We start from the raw sequence: 24,532 nt of genomic DNA, 5'->3' as shown, positions 1-24,532 counted from the left end.
ACAACATTCCCATCTTAGATCATCCACCCTACTCACCTGATTTGGCCCCCTGTGACTTTTTTCTTTTCCCTAAAGTCAAGTCAGCTTTGAAAGGAACTAGATTTGAAACTGTTGAAGCAGTAAAAGAAAAAGCGACGGAAGTAATGTATGGACTTACCGAAAATGATCTGCAGCATTGCTATGAACAGTGGAAAATTCGTATGGAGCGGTGTAGAGACGGAGGAGGAGAGTACATTGAAGGAGATAACATGAAATTGTAAATAAATGTTTTTTCCAGCATCAGTCCGGTTTTTTTCTAGCCGCACCTCGTACTCTTTCGCAACTTTGGACGGCTGTAGAGGCACAACAGCTCAATATTCCTAAAGTGTACTTCGGGTCTATGCCATGTCGAATTACTGCACTACATCGGCCCAAAGCAGGTCCGCCACGATATTAGGTGGTATTCCACGACTTTTGTCATATCAGTGCGCTTTGCTGTTTACATTTTATGTGATAAGGATAATTTTGTAGCTTCAATAGGAAAATATTTTAATGCATTTTCACTGAATTTGTTACATATGCATCAGTTCCCTTACATGAGATCTTTTCCGAAGAGCCGGCCGCTGTGACAGAGCGGTTCTAGGTGCTTCAGCCCTCAACCGCGCTGATGCTGCCGTCGCAGGTTCGAATCCTCCCTCGGGCATGGATGTGTGTGATGTCCTTAGGTTAGTTAGGTTTAAGTAGTTCTAAGTTCTAGGGGACTGATGACCTCAGCTGTTAAGTCCTATAATGCTTAGAGCCATTTGAACCATTTTTTATCAAAGATGTAAATAAATAAGGTCTTTGCCTTTGTATGTAATCCTTGTTCTTCTTGCATTTGGCAGGAAAACCAATTCAGGAAGGGGGTCTTTTTGTGAGAAATGTGCCTTTTAGTGTAGATATATAGTTAGAATTTTGAAGCATACATATTTTGTGAACGAGTCTTGTGAGTGAATAAGAGTGCAGAAGATATACAGGAGAATCTGGGTAGTTAGTAAATGAACGAATATTTCGGTCCACGAAATTGTATATTTCTTCATACAGGTAAAACCGTCGGACATTATCATATCCTAGATAAGAGAATACGAAGTCGACATCGAAAGAACGAGTTAAATACAATGTCATTAGTTTCATATTTGTGTGCACGTGTTTACAGTATCATTCAAAAGAACTAATATCGGTGCTATGGATGTGTTGTTGTATACACAATATCGGAAGAGTCATGTTACAGTATACAACTTCATACAGTCAATAAAGTCACTAATCGATTCACCAATAACCTTAAAAGCCACAAAATTAAACAGACGGTAAAGTACAATTTCAATCACTGATTTTGTCATACAACATAGATAAAAAGATCGTGGAGGGAGAAGGAGTGGACGGTGTGAAGAGTGGCAACATCAGGGAGAGGGAGAGGAGTGGTAACATCAGGGAGAGGTAGAGGAGTGGTAATTTTATGTGTTCTAGAGACCTCTACCAGTCACAAATCTGCCTTATATTGCTAGTTAAATTAATTATGCTGGGGTTGGAAGCTCCTGCTGAAGATTTTGTCGTATTTGCAAATTAAATTTTGGTTATGCAAAACTCTCTCCGTCCGAACAGGCCTCGGAAGTCCCAGTGGTACCGACCGATCGCCGTGTCATCCTCACATGACTGGTGTCATCAGATGCAGTATGGAAAGGCGTGGGGTTAGGATACCGCTCTCCCGGCTGTTATTAGTTTTTGTGAAGCCGCTACTACTCGATCAAGTAGCTCCTCAGTTGGCATCACTGAGCTGAGTGCACCCAGGTAGGTCAACAACACACTCAGTCTGGATAGTCACCCATGCAAGTGCAAACTATACCAGACGCTGCGTAATTATGGTTATCTGAATTGAATTGGTGTGTTCACCGCAGTATGGTCGTTGACAACGCATGTACAAGGTGATGTGGAATTGACTCTTATTAATGAACAGGAGAACAGCACTTCAGATAAAACGCTGGAAAAAGTGGTTTCGGTGCACCAATTGGCCGCTGTCACTTGATTGTGCATGAGCATCTCCTGCGTGCTTTGCCCTGAATAGTTCACTGTATCATTTCATTAGATGTCGGTGAGTCATGGGAGCAGACGTATTTAGTGAGCAGCTGAGTGCAGCACAAAATGGTGCTCACGATGAAATAGCGAGTGTGCCTCGTCGGGTTGTACTGTGAAGGGCCGTTGTATAATCTCAGAATTGGTGTTTGGTACTCAATGTGTAGTGTCTGAACTGTAATGCTGTTCCCTCATTGAAGTCTTAATGCTAACTGTTATGTTCATAAACTGTTCAACATATAAGTCGTTCAAGTCACAGACAATGAATAAATGTGTGGACATTTTCAGCAAGACGGAGCAACAGCTCACAACGCAATGTCAACCTCGTCATGGGTCCAAGAGGTGTTGGGCGAGGAGAGGACATTCAGCATAGGCAGTTCAGTCTCCTCTGGCCACCTAGACTGCACGATCTCTCCCTCCGTAATGTTTACCTGTGAGCAAGTACCATGTACTCACTTGTTTAAATTGAAGATGATTTTCTATCAGAATATTTTAACGATCTGAAGATGGCGGTAAGCCGAAACCGGTAAGAAAGTGTAAAGGAATCCGTTTGACCAAGAAGGACTTTTGAAAATAAAAGTAGAGAGTCACGTACACTCGGATAATCCTCATACCCTGGAAGAGCTGCAGCAGAACACTGACAACGCTGCTGCCTCAGCCAGAGCTTCTACTCGTATCTCTCAGTGTGATTAATTGAAAAAAATGGCTCTGAGCACTATGGGACTTAACATCTGTGGTCATCAGTCCCCTAGAACTTAGAACTACTTAAACCTAACTAACCTAAGGACATCACACATATCCATGCCCGAGGCAGGATTCGAACCAGCGACCGCAGCGGTCGCGCGGTTCCAGACTGTAGCGCCTAGAACCGCTAGACCACCGCGGCCGGCTGTGATTAACTGAACACAGCGCTGCATCAACATCATCGGTGGTCGTATTCAGCGTCTTCTGTGATGTCCGTTAATAATGATCAGTCTCGCTTCAGTTTTACTGCAAATGTTTTCCGGGCCAGTTTTATTTTTCCTATCCTATACAACGTTACGCCTCGAAACAGTGTTCGAAACACTTAATGAGTTAAAGAGACTATCTCTAACCACCTTCCCCCTCTCCGCTATATCCCTCTCAATTCTTCTCATCTCTCCTCACCTCATTCCTTCTATCCTATCCCATCCCATCTCGTCCCACTCCATCTCATCCTGTTACATCTCATTCCATCCCATTCCATGCCATCTACACCTATTTCACCTCCTCCCATTCTCTTCCATTCCATCTCATCTTTTCTGATCTCATTTCTTACCATCTCTTTCCATCTCATTTCTTACCACCTCTTCTCACCTCACTTCTTCCATGTCTTTTGATCTCATTTCTTACCATCTCTTTTCATCTCATTTCTTACCATCTCTTTTCATCTAATTTCTTCCCATTTCTTCTCATCTCACTTCTTACCATCTGTTCTCATCTCACTTCCTACCATGTTTTTTGATCTAATTTCTTACAATCTCTTCTCATCTCACTTCTTCCCATGTCTTTTGATCTCAATTCTTACCATCTCTTCTCCCCCCCCTCTATCTCTCTCTCTCTGTCACACACACACACACACACACACACACACACACACACACACACACAAAAAAAACATACACAAAAACCCAAGAAAAGACCCACACGGGTTAGATTTAGATGATTAACAGCAAGCAGCTAGAGCCAAAAAGAGAAGACGATAACATTAAGTGTGACCTGCGATCTCCTGTTTCTCAAACTCCCAGCGACAATCACACGTTAATGAAGCCCGCCACAGCAGGATTCGTGATGATTAGCGCGTCGCCTCGCAACAACAGCGCGCCTTCCGCAGAACGGGCTTGGTGCGACAATTGGCTCCCTTTGGCGAGACCGTCCATCCGCGCAGTCGCGACAGAATGAAAGATTCAAGAACGCCATTCAGCGGCGGCGGAGTCCGACTAATCTGTCACATTGTGGAGTCGGCGTGCAATTACTCGTTTCATAAACTAATAACGTCCGCTCTTTTTGCGCAGACATCGGGCACAATGGCGGCCTACAAGAAGCCCGGACCAGGCCGGCCGTGCCTCGTTAGCGACAATGCGCCCACCGGCGGAAAATTGGGCCCAGCCGTCTGTTTAGCACTCGCCGTAATCCACTTGCGCGACTGGACTCATTAAAAAGACGCCATTATTCCCCGCCGACGGACAATTTCTGCTGTCGGCAAACTTCACTGGCAGTACTGTGCCGGGACGGTCCAGCGCCAAGTGGATGCTGGGAGTCGTTTCCTCTCATCGAAATTTTCCACTGCATGTTGTAGTCTTCTGTTATAAGTACTTGCACAGCTCATATATGGAGATGGTATCTGTTCTTTCGGACATGTCCGAGAGAACATATACCATCGATGACCATGCAGCTCTCTAGAATGAAATGATAATTAAATCAATACTTTAAGCTATCTATAGACGTTGATATACATCAATGGGGACAGTTGAAAATGTGTGACCCGACCGGGACTCGAACCCGAGATCTCCTGCTTACATGGCAGACGCTCTATCCATCTGTGCCACCGAAGGCAAAGAAGATAGTGCGACTGCAGAGTTCGGGCAATGCGTGTGCATCCGCACAGAAGAAGAATGTCAGTGACTAGTTAGCCTTAACTATATGGAAATGGTATCTGTTCTTTCGGACATTTTCAGCTGTCCCCGTTGAAGTATATCAATGCCTGTCGACAGCTTAAGATATTGATTTGATTATCATTACAGTTCAGTCTGTGTAAATGCTGTGGTTGAACTGCCAAAAATTGTGACCAAGTACATCTTTAATTTTCCTTCCTTTCTACAGTCCTTGCAGCACATGTATATAGCAGGCAAAATGATCCATTTCATACATGACCTACAGTGGCGGGATCAGGATGTGTCATTTTGCTGCATATCATGGTTAGTGGGATTTTGGGGATAGGAACGAGTAGACAAAAGCACCAAGAAGGGCTGCAAGGAACATGACGTCACACAGTGTGCCACTCCGCTACAAGCTGTCATTTCGCTTTTGGGTCGCAGTTCCACGCAATTGTGAGAGCAGAACTTGCTGGGAGTGGCAGCCAACAAACGGCAGCTGGTGAAGGCAGCTATCAGGCTGTGACGTCCGTCATGTCAGTTACTCCGATGGGATGAAGTGGGCCGGCCGGGGTGGCCCAACGGTTCTAGGCGCTACAGTCTGGAACCGCGCGACCGCTGCGGTCGCAGGTTCGAATCCCGCCTCGGGCATGGATGTGTGTGTGTGTGATGTCCTCAGGGTAATTAGGTTTAACTAGCTCTAAGTTCTAGGGCACTGATGACGTCAGAAGTTAAGTCCGATAGAGCTCAGAGCCATTTGAATCATTTGGATGAAGTCGCACTGAACCGCCTCGAAACTGGACACTGTCCCCTACGTAGGGTATCCACAGCCCGTAATAACTGTGCCACGTAAATTAGTGTACGTCACATTTTAATTTAAGGCTTTTGGTATCGTTATAAGAGCACAGATTGAAATTTAGGTTGGGATCTGCCCTCACGAGACGAGTATGGCCAGGTTTTAAAATTTTGTTGACATATCTGGACTCCGGTCTTAGCTATTAGGCAGGAAACTTCATTGTGTTACACAGTGGCTGACTCATCTCTTCTATTTGAGCTATCCACCAGCTGCAGCTTCTTTCACATGGTTCAGTATCTTCCCCCAGTAGCTAAGTGATCAGCGCGACAGAATGTCAATCCTGAGGGCCCCGATTCGATTCCCGGTTGCGTCGGAGATTTTCTCTGCTCACGGACTGGGTGTTGTGTTGTCATCATCATCATCATTATTATCATTTCATCCCCATCGACGCGAAAGTCGCCTAAGTGGCGTCAAATCAAAAGACTTGCACCCGGTGAAGGGGCTACCCGACGGAAGGCCCTAGTCACACGAGATTTACATTTTACATGGTACAGTCACATTACTGTGGCCACAGCCTGTATTCGACATCCACGTACAATAACCACTCACAGAGTTCAGGTGCCGGCATAAAGCGTGTAGGGGGGAGTGCAGAAAACAGTTCAGTCGCCGTCGTGATGCAGAAACGGAGCGATTTGTCTGACGTCCAACGGCGCCGAGAAAACTGTGGTGCATCACAGGCCATAAATGAGAGGGGAGAACAACGCCTGCAAAGGTGTGTACGGGCGAACAGACGTACAATTAAATAAAAATATGGCGTTTCAGTCCTTGATCGCTATTCTTTATTTTCAATGACCGGTTTCGGGCTAGCTGCCCATCTTCAGATCATGTATTGTCGTTATTGTCATAACTCCAGTTATGACAGCGGACCGTTTGTTCTGTACGGACAAGCTACTCTGTAACTTCAGTATACGAGTATGATCTGAATATGGGCAGCTAGCCCGAAAGAAGTCACTGAAAATAAAGAATACCCCAGTTCCTCCTGAGCAGCCATAGCGTACGGATCTCCGTGCCGGCACGTTCACAGGAGCTCAGTCCGTAAGTTCACCTGATGATGGCGACATGTATGATCGCCGAAATATTGTGCCCGTTGGACACTGTAGACCGGCAGTACACCCGTGGATATTTTGAAAACATAACTCATTCAATTAACTGAATATATAGAAAAAATCCTTCTTTTTAACAGTTACTTTTACTACAAGGGTTAGGCTGAATCATTTGTTTAAATAATTATATTAACAGATACAGTTATATGAACAATACTTTTGACAAACCTGATAATTACTTTGGTATTAAATAAGGGCTGGCTTTGCTAATGTTTTCGAATGGAGCCAGATAAATACTTTAAGGATCCTAGTATTTCTTCTTCCAAATGTTTATAATTAGTATATAATTTACGTTTGTTTATAAATCAACAATAGAAATAGTCACGAAATAATTACTCATTTCACCCTACAACAAAAGATATTAACTAGGAATAGTGAAAATAAATTAGGAAATTGATAAAACCCTCCGCCACACACTGTCAGGTGGCTTGCGGAGTATGGATGTAGATGTAGATGTAGATCAAAGACTGAAACGCCATATTTTTATTTAATGAACGATCGCGGAATTCCCATGATGACAATCATGTCTAGGTTTGATAGACGTACAATTGATGAGCAACTGACCGCCTAGATGAACAAAGGGGCTGCCACTAGCGTCTCCTCAATGACCATTCAGCGAACGTTGCTGCACTGCATATGGGACTCCACAGAAGGCACCTTGACCGTGCATCCACGCCAACTACTGTTGATCAGCAACGAAATCTGGAATTTGCAAGCCAATACAGCAACTACGCGTCCGCCGAGTGGCGACAGGTGGCCTCATTAGATGCGTTTTATGCACCATCACACAGCAACAATCGTGGGAAAGGTCCAGACCGAAAAACGGGGCGTTATGGTCTGAGGGATGTTTTCGCGGCATTCCCTAGGTATTCTGGTTACTCTAGAAGGCACAGTGGATCAACACAACTATGCATCTGTTCTTGGTGACCACGTCAAGCCCTACATGGAGTTTAGTTTTTCCTCGGGACAATACCATCTTTCAGCAGGACAATGCAATTTGTCACACAGCTCACAGTGCACCTGCGTGGTTCTGAAGAGTACCGGATGAGTTTACCGTACTCCCTTGGGCACCAGACTCCCATAACAGAAAAACCGAATGAAGAATCGGTGGAACCACCTCGATCTGGCTGCTCGCGGTATGGATTCCCAGCCGACAAACCTATAGCAGCTGGCCATGGCATTGGAGTTGGCTGGGCAGGCATGAAGGGTGCAAGGAGGCAGGTTATGCCTCAGGGTCACCTGCTGCCACCGACTGTGTATCCATTCCTATTGCGGATGGCAACGACCTTGTCACAGTGGATACACCGGTTGCCGTCAGATCACCGAAGATAAGCGCTGTCGGGTGCGGCCGGCACTCAGATGGGTGACCATCTTGGCCGCCTTGGCCTGTTGCCATTTTTCGGGGTGCACTCAGCCTCGTGATGCCAATTGAAGAGCTATTCGACCGAATAGTAGCGGCTCCGTTCAAAGAAAACCATCATAACGACCGGGAGAGTGGTGTGCTGACCACACGCCCATCCTTATCTGAGGATGATACGGCGGTCGGATGGTTCCGTTGGCCACTTGTGGCCTGAAGACTGAGTGCTATTGCGGATGAGGCATCAGTGAGATCCAGGTGCTCAGGGGACGCTAAAATCTCCACCTCATCCTCAGATCCAGAATTGGAAGGCAGTGGTGGTGGTGCTGGGGCCACTGGAGGTTCCTTTTTTAGCAGTCCTCTTCTTCGTTTGCTTACCCTCTCGCTTCTCTATAGGGGCTTGCTGGGAGGATTTCTCCGAAGTAGCTTCAGGCACGGGAGAAGACCGTGAAGCTCTTTGTCCAGCAGCTTTTGGCTCCTTTAGCCGTTGGCGAGTTTTCGCTGTGGCATTAGTGGAGACCTTGGGAGAGAGGTACCCCTTCCACACAAGAGGAGCCACAGGAGGCTGTTGCTCCTCCGGCCATTGGGGGGGGGGGGGGGGCGATGGCCCTTTGTTCCAGGGGATGTTGCTGGGAGCATCAGAATAAGGTTTGCCCCCTACCTTCCAGAACCTCACTGACTCTTTTCCTGCACTGCACGTCCCACACCAGTCCTCTCTCTCTCTCTCTCTCTCTCTCTCTCTCTCTCTCTCTCTCTCTCTCTCTCCGTGTGTGTGTGTGTGTGTGTGTGTGTGTGAGTGTGTGTGTGTGTGCGCGCGTAAGTGTTTTGTCTGTTCTTTGTGTTTTTACTTGCAGTTCCATTTCAAACATTTTGCGACCTCTATTCACACACATTTCAGTACATTTTAGCACGAGTGCTAAAGATGTTGCTGTAATCCGTCCCTCGTCACCATATGATCATGGTAATCATGATCTGCTCTGTGGACCACCTCACTAAATCCGCCCATCTCTTTCTGGTTGTCCCTGGTGCTCTGTTACAAGTTATCATTTCAGAATATACACTATAAGACAAAAAGACGATCGACCAGGAAGGAACTATCCGAATGAGGCGAAAATCAGTAGATGTAATGTACATGTACAGAGAAACAAATGATAACCTGAAACCGGAAAATAATCTACGTATTGTCAATGGTTCTGAAACTTATATCACTCACTAAAAATCTGTTACTTAAGTCTAAACTTGAAACCTATAATGCAGCATTGTTATGTTACACAGTAACTTAAGCACAACAAAAGAGATGAAGAGAACCCTCCCTGATCTGTAAACGGAAAATCTTGAGAAAGATCTTGGACCAGTCCACTAAGAGAATATGGGGAGGCGTAGAAAGAACGAGGAACTGTACGACATGGTGAAACAATCGAACAGTGCGCAGAAAATGAGACCGCCAGGAACAACAGTAGCAGGGCGCATTGCCAGGAGCTCAGACACGTGCAGGGCCTAAACTGTGCTCATGGGGAGACCTGATCGAACTCGTCCAATTGGAAGACCAAGGAAGCGATGGGAGGATCAACTGAGGAAGGATCTTCAGCAGCTGAGTGTCCATGAGAACTGGGTCTGAAGTTCACAAGATCACCCACCATTTACGCAGGGACCATGAACGCCAATATGTTCATATTTATACACAAAATTTTTAGGCATTAGAAATCAGAACGCTCTCAAAAACCAAAGCCAGCTAAGGCTAATCGAATTAAATTAGTCAACGCTGGGTGAATTATTTTAAGAAATAAGACAATGAAAATGATATGTGAGTTTTTTTTAGTTGAGCAGCAGAGAAAGTGGCCATGGCGGAAGTACAGATGGTATGAAATGCAGACTGGAAATAAAAAAAAAAAAATCTGCACCTGTGAGCAACAGGAACTTGTTCATATGGAATATAAACTTCAGTGTTCTGTAGTCTCTTCTGATGGTATGCCTTAGGCGAAAGTCAAATATGTAGGACAAATAGCACAGCCAAGAAAAGAAAAGGTGCTTTTGAAATGTGTAGCTACAAAAGATAGCTGAAGAGTGGATGGGTAGATCGGATCGCTAAAGAAGAGGTGTTCTACGGAATGGGGGAGAAGAGAAATTTATGGGACAACTAGACTAAAAGAAGGAACCGGTCTGTAGGACACTCCTGACGTATCAACGTATAGTAAGCTTCATAATGGAGAGACCAAGGCATGAAAATAGCGCCGGCCGCGGTGGCCGAGCTGTTCTAGGCGCTTCAGTCCGGAACCGAGCGACTGCTACGGTCGCAGGTTCGAATCCTGCCTCGGGCATGGATCTGTGTGATATCCTTAGGTTAGTTAGGTTTAAGTTGTTCTAAGCTCTAGGGGAATGATGACCTCAGATGTTCAGTCCCATAGTGCTCAGGGTCATTTAAAATAGTTAGCAGTTACAAATCGATATGGCTTGCAAAGATGAAAAGGTTTGCACAGGGTAGACTACCTTCAAGGACGTAGTATGATTGTGTGTGGATAATATTGTGCGGTGACGAAAATCGTAACAGCTTACGTCACATTCACCGGCTCGGAGTAAATTTCACAACGTTAGTAAACGCGAAACGCCTGAAGTGCTGCAAACTAGCACAGCCGTGAGGTCGTGCGGGTAGTACAGCTCTGCAGGGGAACCAGGCAGAGCCAGCCAGAGGCTATTGAATTAGAGGCGGTGGGGTCGAGTCATTACGGGCGATTGTGGCAGCGGCTGATTTAATGGCCGCTGCGATAATTACTTCACTGGGAGGGGGGTCTGGGGGAGGGGGCGGCTGGGGGCCGGTATTGGCGTTCCCACGGGAGGAGTTTAGGATGTAAGTGTGCCGGGGATGGCCGGGTTGGGGGGGTGGGGGGGGGGGGGGGGACGTACGATAAGCGATTCGTGCCCTGGTGTCCCGTGTTCGAGCCCCGAGAGCTGCAGTGGCGGAACTGGAGAGACGAACGCACTGCTGGCGTTATCTTTTTGTGTAGTGAGTGAGGCAGCGGAGACATTCCGTTCAAAATCTATCGACTACGGTTATAGTAAGTAGGCTGTTTAAAAAGGAATACTAATTATTCCAGGAAGAGGTAGAGTATACTGATTGGAGTACTATATTAGTAAGAATCTATCCCGGATACCAGCAGCAGTTCATTTGTCTAAATGCTTACAGGGGCTACACATAATCAGAGCTTTTAGCGACTTGCAATAAAATTTAATCACAATCTCAAACTCTTACTAACTTTTTTGTCGCTTACATTCTTATCGTCAAATACGAGGGTAATCCCAAAAGTAAGGTCTTCTATCTTGTTATAAGTACATAGAACTGCTTATTTCTACAATGGCTTACATCAGTTTACAGCTTGAACATTTAGCTATTTCTTCCACAGAATCACCATTTCTGTCGAAACATTTTTGTAGACGCTGTGGCAGTTTTTGTATGTCCATGTCATACCAGCTGTACAGAATGTTTTGAACCTCTTCTTTCACCTCGTCGTCGGAGCTGAAACGCTTTCCGGTCAAATGTTCTTTTAACCTAGGGAACAGGTCAGGGCTATAGGGTGGTGGGTGGTTATTTTCCACTGAAACTGTTGCTGGAGAGCAACGGTTTGCCGAGCGATGTGTGGGCGAGCGTTGTCATGGAGAATGTTGCTCAACATTCCTCTCCTCCGGTTATGAATTGTCAGTTTGATTTTTTTTCAGAGTCTCACAGTACCTGTTAGCGTTAATTGTGGTCCCAGCGATTCAGCTCCGACGACGAGGTGAAAGAAGAGGTTCATAACTTTCTGAAGAGCATGGCGGCGAGCTGGTATGACATGGGCATACAAAAACTGCCACAGCGTCTACAAAAATGCATCGACAGAAATGGTGATTTTGTCGAAACGTAGCTAAATGTTCAAGCTGTAAGCTGATGTAAACCATTGTGGAAATAAACAGGTCTATTTACTTTTAAAAAAGTAGGAGACCTTAATTTTCGGATTACCCTCGCACATTCCAAGAGAAGAAAGTATGACGTACCACCAACGAACTATCCGAATAGGACAGAAATAGGTAGTTGTGATGTACATGTACACTCAAACCGATTAAAATTTCAGAAAACCTGTGTGACTTATTCAAGACAAAGAGGTTCACCAATTGAGCAAATCAAGAAGGCGTTGGACCACGTGTGATCCCTTACGCAAGCAGTTATCAGCTTGACGTCAACTGATACTCGGTGATGTCCTCTTGAGTGATATCGTGCCAAATTCTGTCGAAATGCGCGTTATATCGTCAAAAGCCGATTAGAGGCCTCACGCATAATTCTCCAAATGTTCTTACCTTGGGAGAGATCCGATGACCTTAATGGCCAATTTAGGGCTTGGCAAATATTAAGACAAGCACTGGATCCTGTCGCCTTAGATTATCGTCGATGTACCGCTGTGCAGTAAGCTGGAGGCGTGACAGAGATAAGTCCCTGCTGTCGCACTATCCTATGTGTCCTCGGTGGCTCAGATGGATAGAGCGTCTGCCATGTAAGCAGGAGATCCAGGGTTCGAGTCCCGGGAGGGGCACACATTTTCAATCGTCCCCGTTGACTTATGTCAACGCCTGTATTCAGCTATGGGTATTTATTTCGTTGTAATTTCATTCTAACGCGCTGCATGGTCACCGATGGTATCTGTTCTTTCGGGCATGTCCAAAACAAATACCATCTTCATATGCATACACAGTGGTTTTCCTATAAAATGGAATGGTACCCCCAGACCATCACAACCGGTTGTCGGACACTGTGGCGGCCGACAGTCTGGTTGTTACGCCACTGCTGTCCAAGGTGTCTCCAGACACGTCTTTAATCGTCATCGGGGCTCAATCTGAAGCGTGACTGGTCACTGAAGACAATTATGCTCCTGTAAATGAGATTCCAGACCGAAGTGGTGTCTGCAGACGACCCAGACTGCAGTGGGATGCCAACCTCAATGGCGCCCGACATACGGCCCGAGAATCGGGAGTGATGATCTGGGCTGACGTTTCATTTCACAGCAGGACTCAGTTGGTTGCCATCCGCGGCATCCTTACAGTCCAGCAGTACATCGACGATATTCTACGGCGCCTTCGTGCCAAGAAATCCTCGGCTTACATTTCAGCAAGATAACGCCTGCCCGCACACGTCGAGGGTTTCTACTACTTGTCACAACGCGGGCGAACATGTATACTCAGTGATCGTGACTGACAGTCTCTGAAGAGGACTTTCACGAAACAGAACAGGACGACAGCTGCAAATGTCCCTGCAGAACTTAATGCCGTACTAGCGAACCCTGTCGGAACGGAAACGACAGATTTATAGCTCCAAAAGCTGGGAATTTTAGGACTCGCTGTAATTCCAAAACCACTTATTAGTGACGCTAATGCCTGTAACAGGAAATCGTGGTGCCGAAGCTATGAGCGGTGCCCTTGGGGCAATGGAAGAATCTCATTTGGTCGGATCAGTCTTGTTTCACCTTGTTTCCAAGTTCTGGCCCATTTTACGCCCTAAGAAAGAATGATAGTGGGGACTAGGTGATAATTTTGTCGCCGCGCGATTTAACCCTTTGTTTCCTGACATAAGAAAAAATTTACTTACTAACATTTTCTTTGCAGAATTTATGCTATTGTGGTCTCAAATGACGGTAGGATTTTTTGTAAAATTTAATTTTATTTTTCACAACGTTTTTCTCTCCTGGTACTCAGAAGTACCGTCAGACTCCATGGACAGAATCACAACATGCGCAGAAAAATGCTCCAATTTTTATAACTTGTACTTTATTCCACATAAATATTAAATATTTTTACATTAGAAAATTAATTAACAGAAATATGATATTTCTGAATTTTTTTTAAATTTCGCATAAATTTTTTCTAGAGCAACTTCACAATACATAGTAACTTAGCCATACATTTTTGACAGTATATACATATCACATATTTAGTGATACCTCATGAAATTGTAGGAAACAGTTCTTTTTCTCATTGCAGCACAAATACACTTTACATGTACTACATTGTGAATGTGGTCTCGACTGAATTTTATTTTTCACACACATTTCGCATCGTCCTCTTTTACAACTGAAAAATACAAAATGGTTTCCTCGGTTGCCAAGACGTACATCCTTCGGAACAGAAAAGTTATCCTTCCTTCTCTTTGGGAGAGTTATTTCATCTTTACCAGAGTTTCTCTTTTTGAGATTTGGCACTTGCTGTTCATTCATTAGCCCTATTGCCACAGCACGCCTGAATTCCAGCAGTGGCAGTGCCCCATATAGATCACTGAAAATGACGGAAGCATTGACAAAAACAATTTGTATTGCTCCCCAGAAGAGACGGTGTCACCATTTCTTTGATCGCTTGTCAAGACCATAAGTTGAACGTAATCTGTCTGCATGATCCACACCACACATGTTTTTATTGTAATCACATACAATAACTGGGCATGGTATAGTCATACTAGTTCCATCTTTCTGTTTTCTTGTCACTGCGCTCTGTTCAGTGCCATGGAAGTTTGACGCAAAATACACTACTTTATTTTCCTTCCATTGAAATACTGTTAGGTCTAAAGATGACTCTCTGTGATTTGATTTAGACATTTTTCTTTAGGTAAACTCCCTGGCAAACCTTTCCTGTTTGTTCTAATTGTTCCACAGGCAAATGTATTTACCGATTTCTCTGTGAGAAAAAGTGAACAGAACAACTAGTGAGAGGTAACGCATTGTTGCTACAATAAAGTGTTCGCCCAACCTGACGGTACTAATAAGTCCACCTTATATTTTCCACTTTATCTCATTCACTTGTAACGTAATGCTTCAAACTATTATAAAAAAACAAAGAAGGTAAGTACGTACAATGGAAAACTCAACGGAAGTTTCAATAAACTGCGGACAAATTCAGGCAACACCATGGAAACAAGCACATCCAATCTTCTGTTTTCACAGCAGCGCGCGAAAAACAATTTCAAGCTCTGACCGCCAGAGAGGTCTACGTATTGCACAATAACATCTATGAAACAGTAGAGCAGAGTTACTGTTATGTACCGACAGGCTCTCAGATCACGAAACTGCACCACGAGAAAATAATGAGAGTCAAAACTTACTGGTACTTTTAAGTACCGTCAGGCAACAAAGGGTTAAGGCGTCATGTCACGGACTGCGCCGCCACTCCAGCCGCAGGTTCGAGCCCTCCCTCGGTCATGGATCTGTGTGTTGTTCTTATTATAAGTAAATTTAAGTTGTGTAAGTCTAGGGAAGCAGTTTGGTCCCTTAGGAATTCACACACATTTGATAATTTTCTCACTAATCTCGTGATAGCCCATGGGGTGCATGGTTACTCTTCACGGCAGCATTACTGACAAGGTTCAGGCCACCATTCTGGCTGATCAGGTTTATTCCATGGTGCGTTTGTTGCCCAACAGTGACGCTGTGTTTCAAGACGGCATGGCCCCTGTTCACACAGCTCGATCGTCTAGAAGTGGTTTTGCGATAACGAGGATCAATTGTCATCTCTTCTGGCCACCACAGTCACCATATCTCACTGTTATTGAGCCTTTGTGGTTAGTACGCAGTTAAAAGTGCGTGATAGCTATCCACCTTCCTTATCCTTAAAGGAACTTGTCACTAGTTTACAGGAAGAATGTTATAACGTTCCATACGGGACGCGCATTTACTCAGTCCGAGACGGGTAGAAGTTGTTTTGAATACCAACGCTCTTCCTTCGCCAGTTACGCACGGTAATGTGTTGTGCTTTTGGTGTTTCCGTATTTGTGTACACTGTCCGTTTTACTTCTCTCCTGAAACTCCCCGTGTGTGTTGTCTGGGTAAACCACCTCTAGTATCCGTCTTGCTCTGGATAAATATATGGGAGCGTTTAAAAGTGAGGAAACGTTTCAAGTACCGTGGTGATCTACACTTCTGGAAATTGAAATAAGAACACCGTGAATTCATTGTCAAAGGAAGGGGAAACTTTGTTGACACATTCCTGGGGTCAGATACATCACATGATCACACTGACAGAACCACAGGCACATAGACACAGGCAACAGAGCATGCACAATGTCGGCACTAGTACAGTGTATATCCACCTTTCGCAGCAATGCAGGCTGCTATTCTCCCATGGAGACGATCGTAGAGATGCTGGATGTAGTCCTGTGGAACGGCTTGCCATGCCATTTCCACCTGCCGCCTCAGTTGGACCAGCGTTCGTGCTGTACGTGCAGACCGCGAGAGACGACGCTTCATCCAGTCCCAAACATGCTCAATGGGGGACAGATCCGGAGATCTTGCTGGCCAGGGTAGTTGACTTACACCTTCTAGAGCAAGTTGGGTGGCACGGGATACATGCGGACGTGCATTGTCCTGTTGGAACAGCAAGTTCCCTTGCCGGTCTAGGAATGGTAGAACGATGGGTTCGATGACGGTTTGGATGTACCGTGCACTATTCAGTGTCCCCTCGACGATCACCAGTGGTGTACGGCCAGTGTAGGAGATCGCTCCCCACACCATGATGCCGGGTGTTGGCCCTGTGTGCCTCGGTCGTATGCAGTCCTGATTGTGGCGCTCACCTGCACGGCGCCAAACACGCATACGACCATCATTGGCACCAAGGCAGAAGCGACTCTCATCGCTGAAGACGACACGTCTCCATTCGTCCCTCCATTCACGCCTGTCGCGACACCACTGGAGGCGGGCTGCACGATGTTGGGGCGTGAGCGGAAGACGGCCTAACGGTGTGCGGGACCGTAGCCCAGCTTCATGGAGACGGTTGCGAATGGTCCTCGCCGATACCCCAGGAGCAACAGTGTCCCTAATTTGCTGGGAAGTGGCGGTGCGGTCCCCTACGGCACTGCGTAGGATCCTACGGTCATGGCGTGCATCCGTGCGTCGCTGCGGTCCGGTCCCAGGTCGACGGGCACGTGCACCTTCCGCCGACCACTGGCGACAACATCGATGTACTGTGGAGACCTCACGCCCCACGTGTTGAGCAATTCGGCGGTACGTCCACCCGGCCTCCCGCATGCCCACTATACGCCCTCGCTCAAAGTCCGTCAACTGCACATACGGTTCACGTCCACGCTGTCGCGGCATGCTACCAGTGTTAAAGACTGCGATGGAGCTCCGTATGCCACGGCAAACTGGCTGACACTGACGGCGGCGGTGCACAAATGCTGCGCAGCTAGCGCCATTCGACGGCCAACACAGCGGGTCCTGGTGTGTCCGCTGTGCCGTGCGTGTGATCATTGCTTGTACAGCCCTCTCGCAGTGTCCGGAGCAAGTATGGTGGGTCTGACACACCGGTGTCAATGTGTTCTTTTTTCCATTTCCAGGAGTGTATTATTACTTTGGTAAGCAAGGCAGAAATGTGGAATAACTGCAGGGCAACGGAATAATCACGGGAAAAACCGATGCTGATAGTAGGTTTAGGTTCAAAGGTTGTTAATTACCGCATACATTTATTTCGGTGTTATTAGAAATCTCATAAAGCAAATGGCCGCCCATCTAGCGGTAATGTGCCATCGCCCCGGCTATTTTTCCAAACCAGATGACGTTGCTAGTCAAAATCCGTAGGGTTACGTTGAGAACGGGGAATTCACTGACGATCAGAACTACTCACAGTTTTAAAATGGTTCAAATGGCTGTGAGCACTATGGGACTTAACTTCTGAGGTTCATCAGTCCCCTAGAACTTAGAACTACTTAAACCTAACTAACCTAAGGACATCACACACATCCATGCCCGAGGCAGGACTCGAACCTGCGACCGTAGCGATCACGCGGTTCCAAACTGAAGCGCTTAGAACCGTACGGCCACACCGGCCGGCACTCACAGTTTTCCAAGGGCTACATTCCGATGTGCACTTCATGTTCAGTTAATGGCAGAATGACATATTCTGATGAAATGATAAATTTTTGTAAAGCAAATTGGCTTTTCAATGCACCCGTACTGTCTGAAATATATGTGGTTTCTTTTTTTTTCCACAACACCTAAAACCGATCTCCATAAATATACAGTGCAGGCCGATCATGATCTACTTCAACACTTATCAGTAACACTATTACAAATATAATACAGGAATCTTACAGGGCGATCTGTTTGACAGTAGGAAATGTAAAGTCATTAGAGTGGTTGTTCTGACACTGATAATCGATTCAGTACAATAGAAAAACAACGACCTTCGATACGGTATGTTGTTCTGGAAAATTCTTCCGAGAATGTAAAATGGTACAAAATGTCCGGAATTACTGGAAAAAAGTGTAACTTACAGGAAAAGGTGGGTATTATACCATGTGTACAAGAACCACGGGGAAAAAGTAAGAATGGAAGATCAAGTCATCCGACGCTACCTATACGTCGAAGAAGCAATGAAGGAACTAAAAGAAAACTTCAAGAGTGGCTTTAAGTGTAGGGAAAAATGGATGTCAATGATAATATTTGCTGATGACACTGAGGTGAAACTGAGGATGAACTGCAGGACTTGTTGAATGGAATGAACAATCTAATGAGTACACAGTAAGAATTGAGACTGACCGAAGAAAGACAAAAGTGATGAGGAGTAGCGGAGACGAGGTTACTGGTAAGCTTAAAATATAAAATTGATTACCGCAAAGTAGACTAATTGAAATACTTATGTTACCTTGGACGCAAAGTAACGCATAACGCACGAATTAACGGTGGCATAAGCAGAGCAGGCAAATAGGGCATCCATCGCTACGAAAAGTCTACTGTAATATCTGCATTTACTGATAGACTCGCCAAGCCACCTCACGGTCAGTGACGAAGGTTACGTTGAGTACCAGTGTCGTTTCATCTTTCTCCTGTTCCATTCGCTAATGGTCCGCTGGAAGGACGAACGCTGCTAAGCCTTCCCGAGGGCAGAAACCTCTCTGATTTCATCTTGGTGGTCTTTATGCGAGACATACTGTTTGACTCTTCGAGGAACGTACGCCCTAGGAACTTTCACAGTACACCACAGCGTAATGCGAAATGCCTCTTTTGCAGCGTCTGCCATTGGAGTTGGGCGAGCCCCTCTGTGACGCTTTCACGCTAATTGAACCTGTAGCCAAATCAGTTGCTCCTCTTTGGAGCTTCTGAATTTGCTCCATCAGTCTTATCTGGTACGGGTCCCAAACTGAGAAGCAATAATCAAGCATTGGTAGAACAAGTATTTTGTAACCTACATCCCTTGTTGATGGCCTAAATTTCCCGAAGATTGTTCCAATGAATCTCAATCTGGCATCTGCTTTACCCACGATTGAGGCCGTAAAGTATACGGGCACTTCTGACACCAACGTTAGTGTTTGTGATCTCACTTCTGGTTACCAATTGTAAATCTATACATGGTTTGGGAAAGGGGGCGGGCGGTTGTTATCTACGAGGTGCATTCAAGTTCTAAGGCCGATTTTTTTATAATAAACTACTCACCCGAAATCGATGAAACTGGCGTTACTTCTCGACGTAATCGCCCTGCGGACGTACACATTTTTCACAACGCTGACGCCATGATTCCATGCAGCGGCGAAGGATTCTTTGGGAGTCTGTTTTGACCACTGGAAAATCGCTGAGGCAATAGCAGCACGGCTGCTGAATGTGCGGCCACGGAGAGTGTCTTTCATTGTTGGGAAAAGCCAAAAGTCACTAGGAGCCAGGTCAGGTGAGTACCGAGCATGAGGAATCACTTCAAAGTTGTTATCACGAAGAAACTGTTGCGTAACGTTAGCTCGATGTGCGGGTGCGTTGTCTCAGTGAAACAGCACACGCGCAGCCCTTCCCGGACGTTTTTGTTGCAGTGCAGGAAGGAATTTGTTCTTCAAAACATTTTCGTAGGATGCACCTGTTACCGTAGTGCCCTTTGGAACGCAGAGGGTAAGGATTACGCCCTCGCTGTCCCAGAACATGGACACCATCATTTTTTCAGCACTGGCGGTTACCCAAACTTTTTTTGGTGGCGGTGAATCTATGTGCTTCCATAGAGCTGACTGACGCTTTGTTTCTGGATTGAAAAATGGCATCCACGTCTCATCCATTGTCACAACCGACGAAAAGAAAGTCCCATTCATGCTGTCGTTGCGCGTCAACATTGCTTGGCAACATGCCACAGGGGCAGCCGTGTGGTCGTCCGTCAGCATTCGTGGCACCCACCTGGATGACACTTTTCGCATTTTCAGGTCGTCATGCAGGATTGTGTGCACAGAACCCACAGAAATGCCAACTCTGGAGGCGATCTGTTCAACAATCATTCGGCGATCCCCCAAAACAATTCTCTCCACTTTCTCGATCGTGTCGTCAGACCGGCTTGTGCGAGCCCGAGCTTGTTTCGGTTTGTTGTCACACGATGTTCTGCCTTCAGTAAACTGTCGCACCCACGAACGCACTTTCGACACATCCATAACTCCATCAACACATGTCTGCTTCAACTGTCGATGAATGTCAATTGGTTTCACACCACGCAAATTCAGAAAACGAATGATTGCACGCTGTTCAAGTAAGGAAAACGTCGCCATTTTAAGTATTTAAAACAGTTCTCATTCTCGCCGCTGGCGGTACAATTCCATCTGCCGTTCGGTGCTGCCATCTCTGGGACGTATTGACAATGAACGCAGCCTCATTTTAAAACAATGCGCATGTTTCTATCTCTTTCCAGTCCGGAGAAAAAAAAAATCGGAGGCCTTAGAACTTGAATGCACCTCGTATGCCTCGAGAAAACAGGATGCAGAAGGTCGAGCGGTCAGGATTAGAGAGTTAGCATCCAGAGTTGCCGTTAAATGACAAATTAGGTACAATAAAGAGGACGTATTTCAATGTACGGTGTACAAGAGGCGCGCCTAGGGTCGGAAGTTACTATTTTTAGTCCACTCTAGGAGGTCGAACAATTAATTGAAATGGGCAACGGAAGGGGAAGCGCTTCACGTTAACTTAAGTTGGTGGACTGGCGTGAAAAGCAGAGCCAGAGGCTCTGCCTTCCAAAAAGACGTCCGTTCTGCTTGAGGTCTGGATTACAAGAGAGAGAAGCAACTGTGTTCTGCACCGCAGAACATTCCAGCATCCACACAGGCGATCGGTATCCGACGCACACTGTTGGCTAAAACCAATGACTTGAATTCGCCATTAGTTTCAGCAGAGGGCTCAAGGCGTCTCTTGTCAGCAGCTTCAATTGGACAGAACTGCCTCGGTTTTGAAAGATAAGCGACTTGTGTCACGTAGACACGGCGTGAGTTACTCGGGGAGAACACTTCTGAAGATTTGACTGGGCCTTTGAAATAAATTTTTTAAACCAATTCCGTATAATATTCCTTGTACAAGGCACTGAGAACCATAAGGGTCCTACGCACAGAAACACAGTTTTCAGAAAAAAAGATGTTCGTGATAATCATATTTCTACATCTGCATCGATACTCTGCAAATCACATTTATGTGCCCACCCTCACAATAATTCTCTATTATACAATCTCGTACAGCACAAGGAAAAAACGAACACCTATATCCGTCGGTGCGTGCTGTGATTTCCCTTATTTTATTATGTCGATCGTTTCTCCGTATGTAGGTCGGCGTCAACAAAATATTTTCACATTCGGAGGAGAAAGCAGGTGATTGAAATTTCGTGACAAGATTCTGTTGCAACGAATAACGCCTTTATTTTCATGATATCCACCCCGAATTCTGTATCACGTCAGTGACGCTCTCTCCCATATTTCGCGATAGTACAAAACGTTCTGCCTTTCCTTGAACTTTCTCGATCCTTTCTGGTAAGGATCCCACACCGCGCAACAGTATTCTAAAACACGACGGACAACCGTAGTGCAGGCAGTCTCTTTAGTAGGTCTGCTACATTTTCTAAGTGTCCTGCCAATAAAAGGCAGTCTTTGGTTAGCCTTCCCCACAACATTTTCCAAGTCTTCCTTCCAATTTAAGTTGTTAGTAATTGTAGTTCCTAGGTATTTAGTTGAATATACGGCCTTTAGATTTGACTGATTTATCGTGTAACCGAATTGTAACGGATTTCTCTTAGCACCCGTGTGGATGACCTCACTCTTTTCGTTATTTAGGGTCAATGGCCAATTTTTGCACCCTACAGATATTTTTCGTAAATCATTTTGCAAATTGTTTTGATCTTCTAATTACTTTTCTAGTCGATAAACGACAGCGTCATCCGCAAACAGCCTAAGACGGCTGCTAAGATTGTCTCCCAAATCGTTTAAATAAATAAGGAACAGCAAAGGGCCTAAAACACTACGTTGTGGAACGCCTGAAATCACTTCTATTTTACTCGATGACTTTGCGTCGATTACTACGAACTGCGACCTCTCTGACAGGAAATTGCAAATCCAGTCACATAACTGAGACGATATTCCATAAGCACGCAATTTCACTACAAGCAGGTTGCGTGGTACAGTGTCGAAAACCGTCTGGAAATCTAGAAATACGAAATCAATTTCAAATTCTTTGTCAACAGCACTCAACACCTCGAGTGAGTAAAGAGCTAGTTGTGTTTCATAAAACGATGTTTTCTAAATACATGTTGTTAATGTGTCAATAAACTGTTCTCTTCAAGCTAATTCATAATGTTCGAACACAATCTGTGTTTAAAAATCCTGCTGCATATCGACGTAAATGGTATGGGCCTATAATTTAGTGGATTACTCCTACTACCTTTCTTGAATACTGGAGTGACCTCTGCAATTTTCCAGTCTTTGGGTACGGATCATTCGTCGAGCGAACGTTTGTACATGATTATTAAGTATGGAGCTACTGTATCAGCTTAGGTTCGTTAGGTTTAAGTAGTTCTAAGTTTAGGGGACTGATGACCTCAGAAGCCCTAGTGCTCAGAGGCATTTGAACCATATTCTGAAAGGAACCTAATTGGTACACTGTCTGGACCGGAATATTTGCTTTTGTTAACTGATTCAAATTGATTCACTAAGCCGAGGATGTCTACTTCTACATTACTCATGTTGGCAGCTGTTCTTGATTCAGATTCTGGAATATTTACTACTTCTTGTTCGGTGAAGGAATTTCGGAAGGCTGTGTTTAGTAGCTCTGCTTTGGCAGCACTCTCTTCGATAGTATCTCTATTGCTATCGCGCAGAGCAGGCATTGATTGTGTTTGACGCTAGCTTACTTCACATAGGACCAGAATCTCTTTGGATTTTCTGCCAGGTTTCGAGACAAAATTTTGTTGTGGACACTATTTTATGCATCTTGCATTGAAGCCCGTGCCAAACTTCGAACGTCTATAAAAGATCGCCAAACTTTGAGATTTTGCGTCTGTTTAAATTTGGCATTTTTTTTTTTTTGTTCTTTCAACAACAGTGCTCTGACCCGTTTTGTGTACCAAGGAGGATCAGCTCCGTCGTTTGTTAATTTATTTGGTATAAATCTCTCAATTGCTGCCGATACTATTTCTTTGAACTGAAGCCACATCTGGTCCACACCTATATTCTTAATTTGGAAGGAGCAGAGATTGTATCTGAGGAAGGCGTAAAGTGAATTTTTTTCTGCTTTCTTGAATAGGTATATTTTTAGTTTATTTTTCGAGGATTTGATTCAAACTCGCTACGACGTTTCTGTGTTCACTAATCCCCTGCATCCATTTCGATATTTGTAGGAAAACAACCAGAGTCATTGGTTTGAGTTGTTTATTGACCGAGTCTCAACATCCTACATTTTCTACAAATAAATAGAATGTATCCATTTTAAATTATGAAACTTTAATTAACATTTGGTATTATTATTATTATTAATTGTAATAAAAAATTTCATAGACAGTGTAGTGGCGGCAGTGTCTTTCCGACTGTTGTGCAGTTTGCAAGTAATGTGAAACTACAATCAGAAAATAACGAATAGATACTAAATGCACCGCTGGCACATTTACGACTTATCCCAATACATCGTCATGGTACCTCTCATCATCATTTGCATTAAGCTCATTTTCTGGCTTTAGGTTGACATGAAACTGTTTGAGCACCTTAGGCATGAAATCGACTAGTTTTATTAAATCTTCATGTTTCAGGTTGATATTCGTCTTTCGCACAAGTATTTGAGCACTAGATTTTGAAAGCCAGCTAGAAACTGTGGGGAAATAACAAGTTCCAGTCTTCCTCGATGTGACTTTACGAAAACGGTGGCCTCCCACCGCTCTAGTGAAGACTGCGCTCCTTTAAACAACAGCTGCGTCAACCTGTTGGAAACTTCATCTTTGTAAAGTTTCTGAAATGTACATTGTTACCACGAAAATCAAGTTTTGATTTGATCGTGACGTCTGTAACGCTCTTGAAAGCTCTGAAATCCTCGGCGTCCAGATTGCAGACTGGAATGATAAAACCATGGAATATGAGGTTGTGATGGAACATTCCTTCGAAAACTTCCAGCTTTTATGAAGAGATGGGCGTCATTGCATCAAGCGAGAGTTCCTACAACATCGAACGTTTGTGCTTAGGGCTCTTATGGAAGTGAACATTAGAGAAATCGATGGGACACCTTTTCGCAAATGTTGACATGTAGGGTGCGGA

The sequence above is a fragment of the Schistocerca nitens genome, chromosome 12, assembly GCF_023898315.1.
Source record: "Schistocerca nitens isolate TAMUIC-IGC-003100 chromosome 12, iqSchNite1.1, whole genome shotgun sequence".
In the NCBI taxonomy this organism is placed as follows: domain Eukaryota; kingdom Metazoa; phylum Arthropoda; class Insecta; order Orthoptera; family Acrididae; genus Schistocerca; species Schistocerca nitens.
This window is presented reverse-complemented; position numbering follows the sequence as displayed.